Here is a 20,305-nt window from a genome sequence, read left to right on the forward strand (position 1 = left end):
GACCAGCCGATAGTATCCCAGCAGGTCTGCAGCGAGCGGGTGCAATTTGCTCCATCCTGATTTAGCAGAAGGTTCCAGCCATGGGTCACGCTCTGGCATTTGTTATGAATGCTCTCCACTCCCTCTTTTTTTTTTTTCCTTAAAAGAAAAATATTTGCTTCAGACAGCATTCATCGGAGTGCTTTGGTACCTGCTGGCCCTGCGCTGTGCCAGCCCGGCTGCGTGGTGCCCATGGCCTTGCTGCCATCTTCAGGGCATCTCCCACCGACTCCCGCTCAGCCGGGTTAGGGCCGGCGCTGCGGCAGGGCGTTCCTCACCGTGGCTCCTCTGAGACCGAAGGCTGGGGGAAAAAAGCCAACAGGCGAGTTCTGGAGGACTTTCCACAGCACGATCCAAGAATGAGAAAAGCTAAACAGATTTTACATATTAAGACTACAACCCTTTAGTGCAACATTAAAGACTATTTGTTTAAGAGGCTGTGGATGTTACACTGGGAAGTTTTCCCTTCCACAGATGCTCCGAGCAGCAATGGCAGCAGGCTGCAACCAGCAGTTTGTGGCGTTTTCTCACGTTGCTGCTGCAGCCAAAAGACTCTGGTTACCCTCTGAAAGCGGAGGCTTGCCAGCGCCGTCACGACGGGCAGTCGGTCCCTGCACTCCAGCTGCGGGTGCTTTGCTGGCATGACCAGGGCTATGGCGGGACCGTCACCGTCAAGTCACTGCCCTTATGGTTATTTACAGAGCGAGGGCCGAGAGGGGACCTAGAAAAGCATCCATAAATCCTATAACGTGCCATTGCCCCAGCGTGGCATTGCCTGACCCTGCCCTCCTCCACTCCAGCTTCTCACCTCTGGGTACCCCTCCGGAAAGCTGCAGGAATTAGGGATTAACAGAGAAAAATATTTCACCTAGTCAAAAAAATGATATAATCAGAAGCGCTCATTGCGAGCCCAGAAACCTGATGGGCTTTAAAGCTTCAAATTCAGCCTCCTGACCACAGGGAGCTGTTCCCGCTCCTCTGTTGGAGGGGAAACGAGAGCTAACGCCTTCTGCTAAATCCAGATAACCTCGTTCATCTTCTGCGGCGGATCTTTAAAGTTTTTACTGGAGAGGCGACAAACGCCAGGAAATCCAAGCCTCACCTCCAGCCTGCTCTCAGGCCACCTGTACTCGTGCCGGCGTGGCCACATCGGCCTCGCGCCGCCTCCCGAGCCGTCCTGTGGTTTCCTCCCATCCCAGACAGTGCTCCCGGAGCTCTATCTCCGGTTCATTACACTAATTGGGAGGAACCGGAAAGCCAGACTCCGGGTCAGCAGATTTTTGCTGGGGGGAAAAAATGAAAAAGAGCTGGTTTGGCTCTTTCTAGATGTGCTTCCCACTGCAAGAAACGGAGAGAAACCTCAGTGGGGTTAAAAGAGCCATTTTGCCCCAATTTTTTGATTGTTCTTCTCTGTCCAGGTCTGTACCTGCCGTGGACCTGGTGATGTCTCCTGTGGTTTTCAAAGTTATGACCACCTGAAATTGTGTTTAGATGAGAATAGCAGCTTTCGTTAATGTGTAACGTGTCCCCTGTGTGCCCAAAAAGCTCAGAAAGCCAAAGAAAAATTAAAAGCCATAATGTATTTTTTTTTATTCTTATTGATTTTTAAGCCTATCTCGTTTTGGGGAACTGGCTTGTAATTTTGGAGCGCTTGTGGGATAGTATAAGCTCCCGAGGCCTCACAGTAGGATTGTACAAAGAATTTTCCTTGTGGTTTTTTTTTCAATAACCTTGATAACTAAACCCAGTCTTGTGGAGAAGAGGTTTTAACATTCAGGCTGACAAAAATAATTACTTCTCAGTATCGTGCGGTAAAACCACCTGATGGGGCCACGGAAACCTCCCTGTTGGCCGAGTCACTGTGGGTAGGCTGGCCAGGACAGATGTCCGGCTGCCTGACCCCAGGGCTTCCCTGCTTCTTTTCCCTGGCTTTTATTGCATCATCCTGGACAAAACTGGGAGCCCCAGGACGCGCCGGCATCTCCCGGTAGTCGTGTGGAGGCTGGGCAAGCTGTGCAGGGCACACCATGTGCACGTCCTTGCTTGGGAAGCTGGGCTTTAATCAAGGCTCCGGGATCCTTCCTTCGGCTGCCCGGGGCAGGGGGGATTTTAACTCTAAACACATTAGCGTGCGAGATTGAAAGGTAACGTGTCCTCCCGGGGCCGCCAAACAACGGAAAGGAGCCTGGCTTTCATTTGCACAAAGCGCGCAATGGGAATTTCCCTAATCAAATAAAAAGAAAATGAAAAACTCACTCTCTCCAAAACTTTAATTCTCTTAATTACATTAATTGGAGAAACATAGGAGCCTTCTTTGCATGCGTTTCTTCTCTGCAGAGGAGAAGAGCTGCAGGAAGGGACTTTTTTGCACGAGGCAGGACCCGCGTCCCCTGGCACAACGGGATGGGGATGGAGGAGGCACAGCAGCGATGCCCTGGGGTCATCCTCACCCCCCAGAAAAAGCAGCAAGAAATAATGTTTTCTCCACCTGGGTCTTGGCCTGGGCGACCCCTGTGCCATCAAATGACCCGTTCATGCCTGGAAAATGTAACAGGGAGTTTCTCTGGCTGTCGCCTGCTCCAGAATCCCATCAGGTGTCGGAAGGGAGATGGGAAGCAGACCGAATGCCAGGTTGCAGAGTGATTTGCCTCACCCGCTGGCTGCTCCGAGGCGTTTTGGTGGCCGGGAGGTGGCACATGGTCCCAGTGGGGGCTGTGCTGTGGGCTGGGGTCCTGCACCAGCCCTGGCCATGGGCACTCCCCATCATGTGCTGCTCACCTGCGTGGTCTCGCGCCACCACACTGGCTCTTTTAATGTGTCCACAGGGATAGCGGGGAGGTGACATCACAGCAAGCGGTGGCGGAGAAAGCAGAGCCTCTTCTGCCCTGCTCTGCATAGCCATGGCCCCCCAACAGCCCCCCGGGATTCAACCCCGTCAGCTTTAACCCCTTTGCTACCAGGAGGAAGGGAGGAGCTTGCAAAATGATCTGCCAAGGCATCAGACATGTGTGCTGCCTGTCCCCACTGCTGGACGTCCTGAGCCAAGGGGGAAGGCTCACGAAATGCCTTCACCAGGAGGGATGAATCCCCCACAGCCACGAGATAACGGGGACCAATAGTGTAAATACAACAGTGGAAATCAGTGCGTTTGAGAAACCTGGGAGGAAAAGGGGTTTTCAACTGGCACCTACATGATGCTTAAGCTAAAATGCAACCTGGCTGCCCTGCCTCTCAGCTTGCTGTAAGAAAACAAATACTAAAGGAGGAACATGCATTGCTCTGCACTTGGACAAAATACCTTCCTCAAAGGGTCAGGATTTCTGTTTTCTGGGGCAACCGAAGGGCCCTGGGGAGGGTCAGTGTTTGGGTGAGTTGGGGAAAACTGAGCTCAGTTGGACAGCAGCATCCCCCACCGCACACCAACTCGCCAGCGGTTGGCCAGAGGCCCTCTCCTCGCTGACACCACAGCAGGAAAGGTGACTCTATAACTGTATTTTTAATACATAATGGGAAAAGTCTGTGTTTGCTGTATGTTCACTAGAAAAAAAGAAAAAGAAGAAGAAAGAAAACGGACACGGCCAGACCATTTGGCTGAAGGCTTTAATTTGGTTTTAAAAAAAAAAAAGGGAAAAGGAAAGAGCCACCTTTGTAGGGAGCTCACATCTGGAAAGTTCCAGCCCAAATGACAGAAGTTATGAGCAATTGAAAATCGAGATTAGAAAGGAACCGAGCACGAAACCTGAAGTATGAGCATCAGGATCCTGCTTGTGGGTCCCCATTGCCTGAGGAGCAGAAGTCGGCAGTGGGACGGCTCCGAGGATGCCCCGGCTCCCAGTCGCGTTAGAACCAGGCAGCTCCAGGGCCTCCCCCTTGCGCTGTGGGTAGCAGCAAAGAGCTGCTCGAAGGAGGCGTAAATCACCCGCAGCAAACCCCCGTCACCCCAAACACCTCCTGTTCTCTTCTGCTGCCTTGGGGCAGGGTTGAAGCTATGGCCCAACCTCCGGCTGCATGCAAAGCTGAACCTCTTGCACTCCTGTTGTTTCACGCTGGCTTAGCTCAGCAGGGGCAGCTTTGTGCCAGAAGTGTCCTATGTGAATTTACTCCTGGCTTGCTGCGGGTCGGGCTGTGCCAAGAAGTGCACAGGTGCAAATTAGATCAATATACCTGGTGCTGGGGTGGCGAGGGGGTCTCTGCGGAAGGGTTTGCAAGGCTTTTACCAGATTGGCTTTAAAGCCGAGGGAAGTCGAAGTGCTGCAACTTCCGTTTCCAGCAAGCCCGGTGTCTGCAGGGCCAGCACAGCTGTGCCTCTCTCTGCTGAGCGCTGGAGACACAGTGTGAGCAGGGGAGCCTTCGATGTCCCCCCTCCCAGGGTACAGAGACATGCCCGTCTCATTTTGCGCAACTCCAAGTGCGCTGGCAGCTCCGTTGGCCCTGGGTAGGACATCAGGAGGGGTCCTGCCCTGGCACCCTGGCAGGACCCCTCCATCCTCCCCCCCAGCTCTGCAGAAGCCCATCATGGTGCCTGAGGCTGGAGGCAGCAGGGTCTCCATCTGGTCAAGTTCCCTATGGGGTCGCAGTACCTGGGATCCCACCCCAGTGCAAACAAGACCCAGTGGAAATAGCGAGCTGGAAATGGTTCCTTTTTCTGTGTAGGATACGGCTGCTCTTCCCCAGCTCCACCTCCATGGTGCTCCTTTCCTGGTAGCTGCTGGTGCAGGAGATGCTCCTTCCTTGGGCTGCCATCCATGTCCCTCTCTTGCTCCATGTCCTCATCCGCTCTGTGTTTCAGCATTGGCAAGAGGAGGAAGGCAAGAGCTCATCATCCACCTTGCAAGCTCCCGTGGTGGAAGACCACCTTGCAAGCCTCCATGCTATGAGACCGCCTTGCAACCCCCATGGTAGCAGGTTACACTGCAAGTCCCCGTGGTGGGAGGCTGCCCCATTCCAAGATCCAGAGCTCTCTGGATGGGACAGAGATGGGCCCATGGTTTTGTTCCCAGTAACCCAGAGGGTGCAGCAGCCCCAGATGGGCAGTGGTGACCCTGAGCTCAAGGTCTCCCAGGGCACTACAGGATGGTGTGGCTGTGTCCACAGCAATGAATAAAACGGTGCCAGGGAGTGGGAAATTGTTAGCACAGCTTTGGGCTAGGGTGGGTAGAACTACTAACCGCGGCCTGGGGTTGGTGGGGGACAGGGAACTTTCCCAGTCGGTGGGGTGGACATGGTCACCCTGTCTGGGATGATGTGAGAGTCTGGTGCCCTGGGGGTGGCATGGTCTGTGCTGCTTGGCTTCAGCAGCCTCTCTGGCCAACAGCCAGAGAACACCTGGCTTTCCGGGTCTACTGCGCCTGGGTCAGCACTTACCCACCCCACGGCGCAGCTGCAGAGGAAGGGGTTCAGCTGCCCAAAGGCAGCATTTCCAGCCGAGGTGTGTGTCTGCACTGCCTTCACCGCCCCTTGCCGGGGATCAGCCTGCCTGTGACACCATGCCCTAAGGCAGGCAGATACCCTCCATAAGAGCCACTCAGTTCCCAGGCCCCAGCACAGAGAGAACTGGAGATGCCCTTTGTTGAGTGAGGGTGCAGAGACCTCAGCTGGGAGCCAGCTCTTCGGCTGGGAGTCAATGAACCCAGCCACGGCTTGTCCCCAGTTTATTTTATTATTATCTGCATTACTTCTGGGCACCCAGACACGGCCCTGACAGCACTGCGCACCCCTAGTATCAGCCCCAAGAGGCCAGCAGAGCAGGGGATCCATGGACAGCATCGTCCCCCCTTAGCGAGGGCTGGGAGAAAGGCAGGATCGGTGGTGTTATTTTACTTAATTTATGACTAAATGCCCCCAGAAGAGTTTAGCCCTTATTACCGAGATATAATGGCCTATTAAGGGAGCAGCACTCCCTGGAAAGCAGCCCGGTGTGAGTGACTCCTTCTTGCGATAAGAACTTAATAATCACACGTGGGGTGAGGACAGGAGGAAGCCTGCAGCCTGCCCATGGCTGCAGCCCGGGGGGCTCCTGCCCGCGGGGAAGGGGGGTGGTGGGAAGCCCCGCTGGGGGCTCTGCTGATCGAGGAGGAAACCCCCGTGCTTGTAAATCCGTAATTCCTCGCTAAATACTTCATAACGACAACAAATGTGAAGTGGTGTCAGAAACCCCTCATTTTCTTTTACGGTAAAGTCATGTCCTGAAGCCAAAGAAAGGACACAGAAAAAAAACCAGTAATGCTCACTCACTGCTTAAACCGTACCCGTCTTCAGCACCTTCGCAGCTTCTTCGGCCTGTTTTCCACGTTGTCCTGTGGGCAGGGTGGAGAGCTTGAGCCCCGGGAGTCTCCTGCCCTCGCAATACATTCATTTCACATGGAGCTTTCAGAAGATGGGACACACCCCCACACCCCCCACAATTTCTCAGCACATCGCTCCTAAGTGCGATGGTCTTGTTTTCTTCTGGGTTTGTTACTGAAGAGGGAACATTTTCTCAGCAAAATGTAAGGCTGAGCGATAAGGACTGGGCAGGAACTGATAGAGACTTTGCAGATCGAATATGATGTTGTTTATTTGACTATGATGTATATTTAAAGGTCTCAGTTACAATTGGCCCCAGGCAATCTCTAATGAGCTGCAGCTGCCTGGACTCTCATTAGCTTTAATGACATCTTCTCAGTACATTTTTCTTGGGGTAAGACCTTGTCCTCTCTATGGTTGCGCACACACTAAAACCAAGAGACATCTCACCCTAAAAGGGCAGCCAACTCAAAACAGTGGAGCAATGATAAATGATGCAAGTGCCCAGAAGAGACAAACCTTTCCTGGAAGAGTCATTGTTTATTTAAGGCAAACTAAATGTAATTTACTTTGGCACGCCTTAGAGTTAGACCGGGAGGTATTCGCGCGGAGGCTCAAAAAATAGGTAACAAAGTCACCGTGTGTGTTAGGCAAAGATCAATTTGCAATTTCCCCGAATTTTTGCCATTTGTCTTATTCACTGGACAACCATCTGCCTTCTTGAGAGCCACTTCCCTCTGTGTGCAGGCAGAAAAGCTGCGAGAAAAGAGCCTGGGTTAGTGAAGGAGGTGAGAGGAGCAAACACAAGCCCCAGTGCTGGGCAGCACCTCCCCGTCCCGCACCGAGCCGGCAAGCTGCCGGCGCTTCGGCAGGCTGCTGCCTATTGATCCTGCCCCTCCGCGCCGAGCCCCGTCCTGGTTTTTCGCTCCGGGTATGTCTTCTGGTGCTCTGCTCCTACCGCCAGCGGAGGCCTTATCCGACTTCCATCTCTTCTTCGGAGAATTGAGGGAGCAGTCATTAATCATCCGAGCTGTCCCCTCCGTGGGAGCACAATGGCCTTCTTTATCCCACACTTCAACAGCCCTGACATGTACAATAACATTCAGCCTTGACGTATCTGTATTGCACCAAAGAGACTTACTCAAAAGGTTCTTTTGCAACATTTCGGGTTGTAGTTAAAATACATTGGTTTATTGTAAGGCGAGCAGTGCAGATCATATCGGAGATGTATACGGGTTTCTAGGAAGCGGGGCAGCATCTCGCAAACATTTTTCTCGCCGCGTTGCTAACCCGGCTCCTACAGGCAGCTGAGGTATGGCTGGCTGTTGCAGGGAAGGTGCCACGTGCTTTCGCGGGGTGGTTTTCCACGCTGCCTGTTTTCTCAGGGAATCTTTCTAACAGGGAAATTTGGCTGCTTCTTACTGAGACGTGCAGAGCTTCGGAAATTCCTCTCCCAAAATGAGTGCTGCTCCCAACACATGATGGGCCGTAAAGCACTGTCCCAGCGATGCCAGTGGACCCTGAGAGGAACCAGATGAAATCTGTATCTCCCAACTGATGTCTTCAAACGAGTCCTGCAGCCAGGGATTTCTCCCTTATGGTGAGGCAGGTTGGAAAGTTGCCCCCAAAACTCCCAGCAGAGACAAGGAATTCTGCAGGAGCTGCTGCTTGTACGGTTTGTCCGGGGGAGCGTTCAGACCTCACTGCCGCTGCCACACGTGTGCACCAAATGTCTGTGCTACCCCCATGGACACAGGGTGGGAGAAGACAAGCCGTGTGCCATGTCCCCTGGGTGTGGGGGGGAGAAGGGGAGGTTGGGAGAGGGGAAGGGAGACACAAAGGACAGCATTAATACCAACCAAGCAGCGAGCTACCTTCACCCACGTGAACCAGTTGAAAGCTGCATTCGGAATTTCTAAGCCCTCCTTAAATGCCTGGGCTCCAAAACGCCACTGAGCTAGCAGAGGTATTTCTGGACATGTTGCAGGAGCTCCCAAATAACCAGGGAACACTAAAAAAATAAAGAAAGGTGGGGGTGGGGGAAACCAAAACAGGAAACAGGTGGGGTTCACTTTTCCTCCCTCCCGCCTTGTTCCACTGCTTTTTGCAGGGGCAAGCTGTACCTCTGAAGCTCAGATTAAACGGTTTGCTACGAAATAAACACGCAACGGAGTTAACAAGCTCTGAGATTTAGGGAGACGCCACTCTGGGAGATACGCGAGTAGGTCGCCGGGGCATTTCTCAGCTGTCTAAACCCCGTGGCTGACTGCTTTGCCCCTTCCAACGCTGGTGAAACCTAAGCCCATCGCTTACTTGCAGCCAGGCAAGCTGCTTTCGCTCAGCCGTCCCGGCAGCCAGGCCTTGATTCGGCTTCTCCGGGTGCGGACTTGGCCCACTGGGAGCAGCCAGGGTTTATATATGGTCTTGTCTGTCTTTTCTTTCTTTCTTTCCTTCCTTCCTTTCTTTTCTTTCTTTCCTTCCTTCCTTTCTTTTCTTTCTTTCCTTCCTTTCTTTCTCTTCCTTCTTTCCTTCCTTTCTGTCTTTTCCTTCCTTCCTTCCTTCCTTCCTTCCTTCCTTCCTTCCTTCCTTCCTTCCTTCCTTCCTTCCTTCCTTCCTTCCTTCCTTCCTTCCTTCCTTCCTTCCTTCCTTCCTTCCTTCCTTCCTTCCTTCCTTCTGACACTTCTAAGAAGAAAAGCCCCAGAGCAGCCCATTTTCACCGCTCGCAGCACTCAGTGACCTGGCGAGCTTGCTGGTGCCGGTGCTGGCTGTGCCTGCTGGACTCGGCACAGCGGGAGCCGTGCGGTGGCTGCGGTTCGGGAGCGACGCCGGGAGCTGGAAACGTGTGCTGGGTGGTACCAGCCCCAGCTTTTCCCTCTGACATAAGCCATGCTTGAGTCCAGTCCAGTTCCTCAGTCCACCCCTGACCCTCCACCGAGGAGTGATGGGCACCGGTGGGGCTGTGGTCACTGGGTGCCACAGTTGGACGTGGGTGAAGCCGCTGGCCGCAATGTGCCAGTGCGGAACTGAGTCAGGGGCTCAGCAGACGCCTTCTATCTGGCCATTTTTTGGTGCAGTGGTTTGATGTGTAATTAGAATTATTAGCTATAAATTTAGCCCATCCTCCCTCCCCCAGCCACAAATTAGCCCTAATCTCCTCACCGTGCTCACATCGTTTGCAAATGTTCACAGGAGTGACCGAATTTGGGGTGGGGAGGGGTGCTCACCTCCAGCTACATGGCATCATCCCGCCACCCCGACCTGGGTTTTCAAACTGGTGGACGGCACGGCGTGAGCAGCCAGCGGACGGGAGGTTCAGGCAAAGAGCCCCACGAGCACCAGGCAGGGTTTGAAAGTGCTGATGAGCTCCTTCCCCCTTCTGCTGCGAGGCGCGGACCCAAGCACAGATATTTCAGCTGATGGGGGCTTGCACATGGACATATCCATTCCTCCAGGTTTTGCTTTCCAGCCTTTCCCCAAATAAAGGCTCGTGCTGCTCTGCAACATGCTCAGACCCCGGGCTTTTTATTATTTCCAAGGTCATTTGCTCTGCAGCAGGGCTGAAAAACAGAACTGCCTTTCTTGCGCTGTTTATGTCTACCAGATACACACTACTTGCTTTTTCATTTGGATTCATTTTCTGTGCTGTCCTGAGAGAAAGGAGCAAAGCAATTTTCTATTTACTGCGAAATTCCAAGTGAGTGATTTTGCGGGTCTGGAGATTGTCAGGAAGAGGTTACTGGACTGTGTACATGGAGGAGGAGGAGAGCAGAAGTGATAGGAGAAGCGCACGGAGCAGGAGAGGCGACGGCTAAAGCTTTTGCAATCCCTTCACTGTCTCAAGAAACCTTTACCTAAACACCCAAGACTGGTAACTATTACTGGATGTGTGAGTAATTCCTAGATAATTTTTTAAGTATTTGGAAAAAAACAGTGCATAATGAAAACATTACGCTATTGTCGTGCTGCTGACACTGTTGGCCAGATTCTCAGCTGCTGTGAATCATGCTCTCGCCTTTGACTTGAGCAGAATTATACCTTATTTATCCCAGCTGAGGATCAAATGCATCGCCCAGCGCTCGTACCACCTTTGCCGTGCAGGTCAGAGCAAAGTTCTCCCTAAAAACTGGTAAATTCGGCAATGCCTGCCAGTGGCCATGCTCTGAAATGCAGCCGAGACCGCAAAGCCCCGATTGCAGCCGGTTGCTGTTGCCTCCAGCCAAACTCCCGGGGACGGGCAAGGGCGGGCGGCTGCTTCGCCGGGTCCCGGGGATGGAGCCCCTTGTTGGGCAGCGTGGGCTGGGGGGTGAGCGAGGGGCAGGGCTGCGGCCGGGCAGCCGGGAAGCACCCGGCTGGCAGGACGGAAGGGTAAACAAAGAATGCTTAGCAGTTTGCACACACAGATGAATTTCTAGATGTTTTCTTAGAACTTAGAATAATTTATTGTAATTACTGTTGGCTGAGTTGTGTTTGAAGAAGGCAGCGCTGTTTAAAAGGATTTTTGAAAGGCATTGAATTGGGAGGCAATTATTTTTTTTGTAAAATATGTTTAAGGATTATAAAAGTAATTACTGCCCTCAAGCCAGGATGTCTAATTATGTTAAACTGTGGCTTAAGACAGCACAACTTTCAGTCTCTTCCTTGGGTGGTTCATGCAGGAGCAGAGCACACGTGGCACGGCTGGGGCAGGGCTCGGCACAGGCAGGGACGTCCCTGTGGCACCTTGGCAGTGACGCAGCCTTCGCAGAGACACGGCACGGGCGCAGGGTGATGAGCATGGGGCCACAGGGAAGCAGGGAAGAAGGGGAGGAGGGAGGGAGGGAGAAAAAGGAAAATCAGCAGAGTAATGGAAGCAAGGGAGTGAGGGTACTGAGAGCGTGCTCCCATCACCCCAGTCTTTGGGCACAAGCTAGCCCGATGCCTGCGGGGAAGAGCTTGCTCCTGCTTTGGGGAACGGGCGCGTTGACCCCTCTGGGGCCTCTTCCTGTCCTGTTTTTCTCTCTTTTCCTCTGGGACCCCTTCATGAGCAGCAGGAGAGAAGTATGCGTTTATTTTTCAAGCTTGCCTTTTGACTCCGACTCCCCTCTGTTCTTCTGCCAACGTGTGAGAAACAAATTCAGGTTTAAAAGGCAACCTGAAATGTGCATGCACGCACAAAACTGTTTTATTTTTATAATGCTGTGATTTATGGGCCAGCTTGGGGCAGGGGGGATTTCGCTGGTGATTTCTGAGCGTTTGAAGGTTGCCCGGAGCGGTAGAGGCAGCCAACATGCTCCGTGCCGGGGGAGCGGCTGCTGCGGGCAGGGGGAGAGGGCAATGTAGGCAGAGCCGGGAGCGGCACGGAGGGTCTCTGCAACGGCACTGCGGCTGCACCGGAGCACGGCAGGGCTGGACGTGGCGAGGCAGGAGCTGGGAGGAGGATATTTCAGTAAGGGGGATGAGAGGTGGAGCTGCGGGAGTGGTAGGCAAGGCTGCATCTTAGGGATGCCTAAAGAGCTGCTGAGGTTTGGACTCAGCTCGGAGGTGAGGTGATTGCTCTCGATGGAGCCTGGGTATCTGTGCAGAAATCGGGCGCCCTCCTTCGCCATCGCTTCCAGTCCCCGGCACCGGCGGTGGGCTCACACGGCTGATCACACGCATCAATTCAGAGTACATATCACCTCAGAGTACGTATCACCCGGCTGATCCCTTTCACCCCACACCACCCTTCTGCCCCAGGCAGCAGCAAAGCCAGGAGTGCTGTAGGGGGGACTCCTCTTCCAGCACATCTCAAAACAAATTCACCCCGTTTAACCCAAAATGTCGAGTGGCATTGACCCAGAAAGGCTGTTTGCAGGGGGGCAGCAGGCAGGGCAGGCTGGTGGGTGGAAGGGCTGTGTCCTGCACGGTGCTGGCGAGCGGGCTGGGTGCTCAGCCCCAAGCTCAGGTGCAGGCGGAGAGCAGCAGCTGCAGCCTCGGCACTGCAGCCCCGGGTGCTTCGCAGCGCAGAGCCGTTGGCTCGCAGGGATCCGGGATGTCGCAGAGATGCTGCCAGGAAGGGGAACGCAGAGAGAGCCGATGGGAAATACCTGCTTTCTGGGAAGGGAAATGCTGTGCTGCCACCGAGACCAGCAGCTAGAAAGCGACCCCGGAGCTGCCAGCACTGGGAGAGGAGCAGCAGGGCAGTTTCCAGCATCCCATGCTGAGCTGGAGGTCTGTCAAGTGTCAGGGCCGGATTTAGCTCTGGCTCACCTGCACTAGATAGACTGGGGAAAATGTAGTCCCGACTCAACATTTTTTTCAAATATAGAAAATTGCTTATCATTATTATTGTTATTATTATTATTGCTATTATTACTACCACTATTATTATTTTTCAGTCTGGCTCCCCGCTGTTTTCGGATGATTTCCACCCTTGGAGTCTGTCAGCAGAAAGACTCAGTGTTTTTTTTCCCAAGCCACATGTAGAAGCAGTTCTTGGTAGTTTGGGTCCTTTGTATTCTGTGAATTATATAAGGTCTCTCCTGTAAGGAGCCTGGAAAAGGAAGAGCACTAATTATTATTAACTCTGCCAAAGCCAATAATATCCTTGGGTAATTATTGGTTTACCCAATTTTCCTGCGAGCCTACTGTGTAAATACACCATTGTGAAGAGGCTGTTATTTCCTCCACGCTCCACCTTGCCATGGCACTGATGCTTTCGGTCTAGTCACGTGCCTGTTGTGATCAGGGTTGTTAATTTTGGTGGGCGATTGCCGCCAGTAATCAAACACAAGATGGGAAATGGCACGAGTCAATGTGCTCCCTCTGCCCTTCCAGTCCAGCCCCCTCTCTCCCCTTCAGCCTTGCTGAATGCCTCTGGGCCCTCCTGCCCCAGCTGGGGCCATTTGCCACCTCCACGCAAAATCCAGCAGGATGCTCCCCAGGGACCACAGCCACCCCTCCAATGCTGGGGCCCGCATCAAGGCACGGCTTGGCGGGGACCATCCCATCGAGCGGCTGCCTCCATGCCCGGCCCCGAGCGTGACTTTCCCGGCTGCAATGAGGTGAAGCGCGGGCAGGGAGCCGGCGGGGAGGAAGCGTGTCTCACGGCGGGAGACCCCAGCCGCTTTCCCTTTCATCACTGCTCATTTATTTGGATTAGAGTCAGCTCTCTCCTGAATCCTTTGTTCGCTGTTTGTTATTCCACATGCACCGAGCGCTGCACGTTCATCTTTATTAGCTCTAATTGCTTCCCCGTTCTAATGGGATCTCGCTATTCGCATACAATTGAAAGGAAACGTATTCATTAAAATAATTCTCCTCCTAACTGTTGTTTAGGGCTGGTGCTGTCAGTGCTGCTTGCTGTGATTTTCTCCCTGCCCACTGCTGAGTGCTGGACGGGACCAGGACGCAGGCAAAGCTTCATTAATGACTGTGTGTTCACGTGAACTGTAGGCTTCAGGCTCGGGCCAGTTTGGGTGATGTTTGTTGATGGAGCAAAGGTTGCACAGCCACCCGGCTGCTCTCTCTGTCAAGCTTGAGGAGCACGTGGAAGGGCGGCATGTATGTGTTCCCATCCACGGGCAACCAAATAACTCTCCCGGCTGTGCTCAGCCCCACCTGCAGTCCCATGCACCACAGCTCCCCAGCCTTCACCCTCAAGGTGAAGGAATTAAATGAGAAAGCAGCAGAGAGAGGATAAAGCCAGGGATGCTTGAGAGCTGGAGAAAGCATGCTAAGCAAAAGTTTCCAGTCAAAGTCGGTGACAAGAGATGACTTCCAGCAGCAAACAAGCCATCTTCCTAACAGCTTGGCTTCCTCCCGGGCACTCAGACCAACTTTTCCTCCTTATTTATTTCCTCCCACCACCTCTAGTTAAGCATCTTTAGGGAACACTTTAATGACCCTTCTTCCTCCTTGCTGTTTATGCTTGGCTTTCCCTCCCCTACCTGGGGGTGGCTGAGGTACCTTCGCCACCGTAGCTAAGCAACCTCTCCGTTAGCACGCTTGTGGCTCAGACCAAGGCATCTCCTCACCAGCTTTACACAATTAGCCCTTCAGTTTCTGTCTGCAGTGCCCCTCTCCTCCGCTCCCAAAGCCTCCGAAAGACTCCTTTCTGCAGCACTGTCCGCTCAAATGAATAGATCTCTTTTGGTGAAAAAAAATCATCCCCTGCTTTATCACATTCCCAATCCTCTGTGAAAGCTGCCTTCCCTCGCCTGGCATATTTATGCCATAATTTGTTAAGACCATCATGTAAGGCTGAGGATGGGAAGCTGGCAGCTTCAGGACTTGTAGAGCTGTTTCTGCCGAGAAGGGCGGCACAGTCTCCTTGTAAGCGATGCAGATGTGCAGGGGTTGTCCCTGCAAAAGGGGCTGGCAGAGTCCTTCCCTGTTGGGCCACCCCGTGGGCCACATTAAAATCACTGATGGGCTATGTGAGCACGGGAGGGAGCATCGTCTTGGACAAACACCACCGCCCTGGGAGAGACCATGGCAGAGATGAGCCCTACCAGCATCTCCCGTGGTCTTGTTCCCATCCTGTGTCACCTCTACGGGGGTGGCTTTGCCACCAGCACAAAAGCTGAGCCCACGCGATGTCCGTTTTCACTAGCCGGGTAATCCTGGGACATCCTGAGGCTCCCCTAGTGAAGACACAGCATTGCAGCTTTCCTGGAGCTGATCCTGGACTGGAGCTGGTCTGGGAGCTTCATTTAAAATGCAAATGACACAGCGTTGCCTAACAGCAATGGCACTAATGGGATGCGAGTTTGTGCCCACTAATAGCATCCTGCAGTACTTCTGAAGTAAGCGTCTGCTTTGTCTCCGCATTTGTCTGTCACAGAAGAACATTACCCAGGCCCCGGCTCCCATTCTATTAATATATTTCCTTAATTACACTGTACAGAGCGAGTGCCAGGCGGGCAGACAGACTGCAGAAGCTCTGCTATCACTGAAAGTGCTCTGCTGAAGAAGACAGCGGTGACATCACAGGCGGATGACATCAGCCCCATGACACGCTCCCGCTCTTCCATCCGGCTCAACAAACCCTGCTGACCTTGCCCCTGCCAACCTCAGGCTTGCTCAGTGTGGAGGGGGGCTACCGAGTCACCCCCCGATAAAAGCCACACGCCGCGCTCCCCAGCACCGTGCCCTGCGCACCCTGATGCTGGCATCCAGATGCCGAGTGCTGCCTCCTTCCCCCAGCGAAGCCTCGCTGTCTATCTGCATTTTAAAAGTGCCTATCAAGCCCCAAAAGACAGGGTGTTAGACAGACAGCAACCATCTGCCTGCAGGTCAAGTGGCTGTGACAGGCGTCCTCTGGCCACTAAGACAGCGAGACGGTTTCGAGACCGTCTTCGCAGAGACTCCGGCTGACTGCAGAAATCGCTACCTGCTCTGTCGCTTTTTATTCATCCTTGGGATGCACTTGAGAGCTGTCAGCTCCCCAAGTCACAGCGAAGCTGAGCATCTTGCCAAAAGGCGTGCTCAGGTAGCAAGAGTGGGATGAAGGCTTTCGGCAGAGCCGGGAGCCCTGCCCTGGGCTGGGACCTTTCCCCCTGGAGCAGGCAGCCTGCTTGCACTTGTGGGGAGCAGGGACCCCAACCTCGATGGCCGGGAGCACCCAGGCAGCACAGGGAATTGCTGTGGCCACCAGATCCTCGCCAGCGTGTGGGGCATTTGTCAGTAAATGTCCCTTCACAGCGTCGCCGTAAGCTGCGTGAGATGGATGGTGGAGGGCTGAGATGTAAACAGGGTGGGTGGCTGCTCACGGTGACTGGTCTCGGGCTGGGCATCCGCACACCCCAGCTCTGCTTACGCTTTTTTGGAAGCCTTGCTGGTTATCTGGCCAAGCGGCGGGACGGCCTCTATCCGGCCCAGGAGCTTTCAACGCTAAAGGCCCCACTGAGCTGCAGCTGAAGCCCAGGTCTCCTTTCCATCCCTTGCTGCCTTTCTCCTCCCCAATGAGGTCTTTTCCTGACCCTTCCTCTGCCTTGATGCTTCACCTTGGACCCCTCTCCTTCTCCTCCTCCTCGTCCATCCCTTCTTCAGCTCCCAGGACAAAACACTAGCTCCCTGCCTTGGGGGGTGGTGCTGGTGGGCTGACGCCAGGCACCCTGATGGGTGGGAATGAGTAACAAGTCAAAAAGAAAGAAAAGTAATCACCCTTCCCCTCCCCCCTCCCCTCAAAAACCCCACAAAACCATAAAGGAACAATGATGGTACCACAAGGCAGCAAGGACAGAGGGTCGCAGGGGTGGCCTCCCGGTGAAGCCATCTGGGTGGCCCCGTGGCCGAAGAGGTTGTGCCTGGGTAACCAGGGGGAAGGTGGGGGGGGGGGCTTAGTCTCAAGCTGCTGATGGGGGAAGCCAAGCTGGGGGCCAGGGCAGCCCCAGTACAGGGTGAGACCCACTCCCAGGCCCTGGGAGCTCTTGCAGTGACTTACTGGAACCAGTTCCTGAAAGCTCCTGGGGCATCTGCAGCTCCAAGGATGCACCACGCTCGCAGGGAACGACCCCCTGGAAACGCACAGCGGCGATGGCAGGATGCTGCTCCTCTCTTCCCAGCCTTGAGGCAGGAGGGGAGCTGAGTAGAGAGAGGACAATTCTTGCTCCAAAGAGAGTAAAATGAGATTATTATGTTTTTGCCTCGTTCTGCACATAAACCTGACACTTCCTTTGAGGCAGTCCTTGAGGACTTCCCAGACCCTGACTTCATCAAAAAGGAGAAAATTTAAAAAACTAAGCTGTTCGTCCAGAGTCGGTCTCCTGAAGCTTGTAAACATGAACGAGGTTAGAGAGGGGCAGGAGAGACGGGGAAGCATGGGCCTGATCCTGCACAGGGCAGAGAAACCCAGCGGCGCTGCTGGAGGGACTGGGACAAGCAGGGGAAAAGCAAATTTCCTGCAAGCCAGACCAGCCTTTGGGGAAAAGGGGTGGTCCGAGCCCTTTGGGGAGGGAGATCTTGGCCCTGCAGGCGTGGGCACTTCTCTGCGGGCGTCCTGCAAACCCTCCTGCGCCCCTGGTGCCTTTGAGAAATCTTTGTCTAAGAAATGCGCAGGCGCAGCAGCGGCAGCAGGAGAGCAGGCAGCTGCTCCTCATTCCGCTGCGTGTCAGAAACCTTGGCTGTGTCGAAGCCTCAGGTTTTTTTTGGATCCTAATGCATCTGCTTTCTAAGCTGCACGTTGGTTACAAACCTGCACACTGGTTACAAACCTGCGTAGGCTGTCAAAGTGTTGCTTTACTATTTTTTACTATTTGCCTATTTTCATTTCCCCTCCCGTGCCAAGAGCCTTGTTCCCTGGCGGAGAGGTACCCCTGCTCCTGCCTGCCGCTCCCCGGCAGCACATGGCCCCGTCTGCACTCCCCGCCGTGTCACTGGGGCTCACTGCCGCCTCGGACAGACGTCACCAATCAACCCGATGGCTCCCCAGCACCTCGCTGCATTCCCCAGCTGAAATAATCCCCCTGCACCTTGTCAAGTTTCCGCACCAGCAGCCCTGCTGTAGTTTAATTAAGGCGAAGTCCCTCGTTGCTGTAGAGGCTTTCGCTTACCAGCGGATTTCCCTAAGGCCTCATCAAATGAAACACTTCTCTGTGCCCGCTCCTCCTCTACCGGCAGCACAGCTTTCCCTGGATGCCCAGGGGGAATGGGTGAGCCCTGGATTTAAGGTTCCTCTGAGGTACCTGTGTGGGATGCTCCAGCACCCAGGGAAGCACCCAGGTGTGTCTGCTCATTGAACCGAGATGGGTCCTGCCCTGGGAAATGATGCTTTTGGTCCAAACCCTGGCTTTGCTTCAGTCTCAGTGCATCAAAATTTAGCTCTCATGCCTGCACTGGGGGCTGCAAATGGCTCTGTGGCTATTGCATGGCCAGGAGTTTGTGCTTGCTCTCCAAAAATACGCAGAGCTAGCGAAGGCTGTGCAGCTGGAACAGCAGCCAGGACACCCAATTACTAGTTTTGCTCTCCATCGAGCTTGACAACATTTGTGAAAAATTAAGAGAGGGCAATGCTCTTCCCCGCTTACAGGAGGAATGAGAACCTATCTGCCACAGGCTTCCAGATGTCATTTTATATTTTCTATAAAAATTTATAGGGAACCCAGCTGGCCCTAGAGACACAGTCTGAGAAGCAAGCAGCCAATTGTCACTTGGCAGAGGCAGCCGTGCAGCACGAGCCGGCGGTGCCGCAGCCGGCGTGACGGCGCGCTGCCTTTCCCCAGCCAGGGATTCACGGCCAAAGTGGTGCCGGCACCGGCCGAAGTCTCTGCCCTGCGCTGGGCTGAAGGGGCTCAGCCTGCTGTGGGGCTGGCAGCGGGAGGGCAGCGTGTGGGGAGCGGGGTGAGCCCCCCGAGCTGCTGCTACTCACCAGCTTTCTGCACTCCTCTCTGCTGCTGGGTCAAGTACTCCTCCTGCAATCCCCGGCATTGCAAACCACACAGGAGCCGAGAGGGTAGCAGGATTAGTCCCTTCTCCGACTTTGTTTCGCGTTTTCAGGAACATAAATTGCCATGGTTACCATAGCCTGGGCTCCTCATTAGCAATATTTGCTCTCGATGTCAGATTAATGCAGTCGTTGCTTCACAGCGCTGGTCGGTGCTGGGGCTGTTCCAGCGCCTTTCGCCAGCATGGGCCGTCGCTTCACCCGCAGCCTGCTGCTCGGCCGTGGGACGGGAAACCGGCCATGGGGATTTGGCACTGCTGTTGGGACTTGGCTCCGTCGCCAGGACTCAGCACTGCCACAGGAAGGCAGCAGTGGGACCAGGGGCACAGGCTGCTTTCCAGAGCCAGTTCTGCTGCCTTTCCCCCAGATCCCAATGATACCCACCCGTGTCACGTAGGTGCCTTGCATCCCCTTGCCGAGCTGCAAGAACACCTCAGCTCTCGTTTTCCCTAACAGACGTTACCGGCAGTAGGGTCTGTGAAAGCATAAAACGCATCCGCTGTTTGCGTCACCATTTGGCGTAGGCTACGCAACATCAACGCTGCAGCCAATGCACCTTTTGGACCCTCTCTCTCTTTCTCTCCAAAGAAGAGCTATTTAAAGCATCATATTGAACCAGTTCATCTGTCCATAGCGGAACGCCGAGCGCTCCTGATACGGCGCAGCGCTTGCTGCTGCCGGCTATGAAAGCGCAGTCCGCAGGCTCTCGTCTGCGAGGAGGGAACGATAGCGGGGTCGGACGGTCCCTGCCAGGGAGAGGAGCGCGCCGATGGACAGCATGCCGGGGAACGCGCCGCTCAGCTCGGCAGCCCCGGGATACTAGGAGGGGGAAGAAACATCAGCTCATGCCAGAAACGCTGGACCCGACCAAATGTCTTGAGTGACATCAGCATGTACGTTGTTACCCTGGCAGTGTAACGTCCTCAGGCTAATCCCCAGCGGCGCGTAATCTTCCGTCACTGGGACAACACTGAAAGAAAGCAAACCTGGACCAATACCTCCTCTTTTACCCAGACCTACCTAATCCCAGAGAAGCAAGTTAATAACATGCATCAGCTCAGTATCTGCTGGTTTTTTATTAAACTCCTCACATAACTTCTATATTATTTTCGTCCTTGCCAACTCAGGCTGCCCTGCTTCAGAGCCAGCAAGAAAGGACGCGCTCGCAGGAGATGTTTCGTGAGCAAACCTCCAGCTAAGACTTACTTCCTCTCGCTATCTGATGCCTTCTTATGAATATTGTTTAAAAAATAATAATAAAAAATAGGCCAGATCCCAAGCACTTCGTGCACAGAACGGACTGAGAACAACTGACCAAACGATTTCTAACAGGTTGTTTGGTGAGCGGCTCCTCCTGGCACCCAGTGACTCGCCGGGGCCCTTCCCATCGGTGCCTGGTGCGGCATCCGCTCGAGCACTTACCCGGCCCCTTATCGTCCTGCTGCGGGTGAACAGCCTTTTTCCTACCCAACTGCGGCTTAATAAGCTTCTCCCGTGAGCGGAGATCTGTACGCAGCGGTATCAGTTATTCTGTCTGACCTGCAGTACAATGTTGTTTTCCTGCTCGTGAAGGAAACA

At 54.0% G+C, this 20,305-nt stretch overlaps 1 long non-coding RNA gene across 1 annotated transcript; it reads right to left on the reverse strand.

Moving 5' to 3' along the window:
- Positions 1 to 6,628: 6,628 nt before the first annotated feature.
- LOC142361132 (uncharacterized) lies at positions 6,629 to 18,891 on the reverse strand. Its single transcript, XR_012763661.1, has 3 exons — positions 18,653 to 18,891; positions 16,730 to 16,869; positions 6,629 to 8,112 (listed from the first exon to the last, which is right to left on the reverse strand). It is a non-coding gene; the product is annotated as an uncharacterized LOC142361132 (long non-coding RNA).
- Positions 18,892 to 20,305: the final 1,414 nt, after the last annotated feature.

Source organism: Opisthocomus hoazin, chromosome 4 (genome assembly GCF_030867145.1).
Source record: "Opisthocomus hoazin isolate bOpiHoa1 chromosome 4, bOpiHoa1.hap1, whole genome shotgun sequence".
In the NCBI taxonomy this organism is placed as follows: domain Eukaryota; kingdom Metazoa; phylum Chordata; class Aves; order Opisthocomiformes; family Opisthocomidae; genus Opisthocomus; species Opisthocomus hoazin.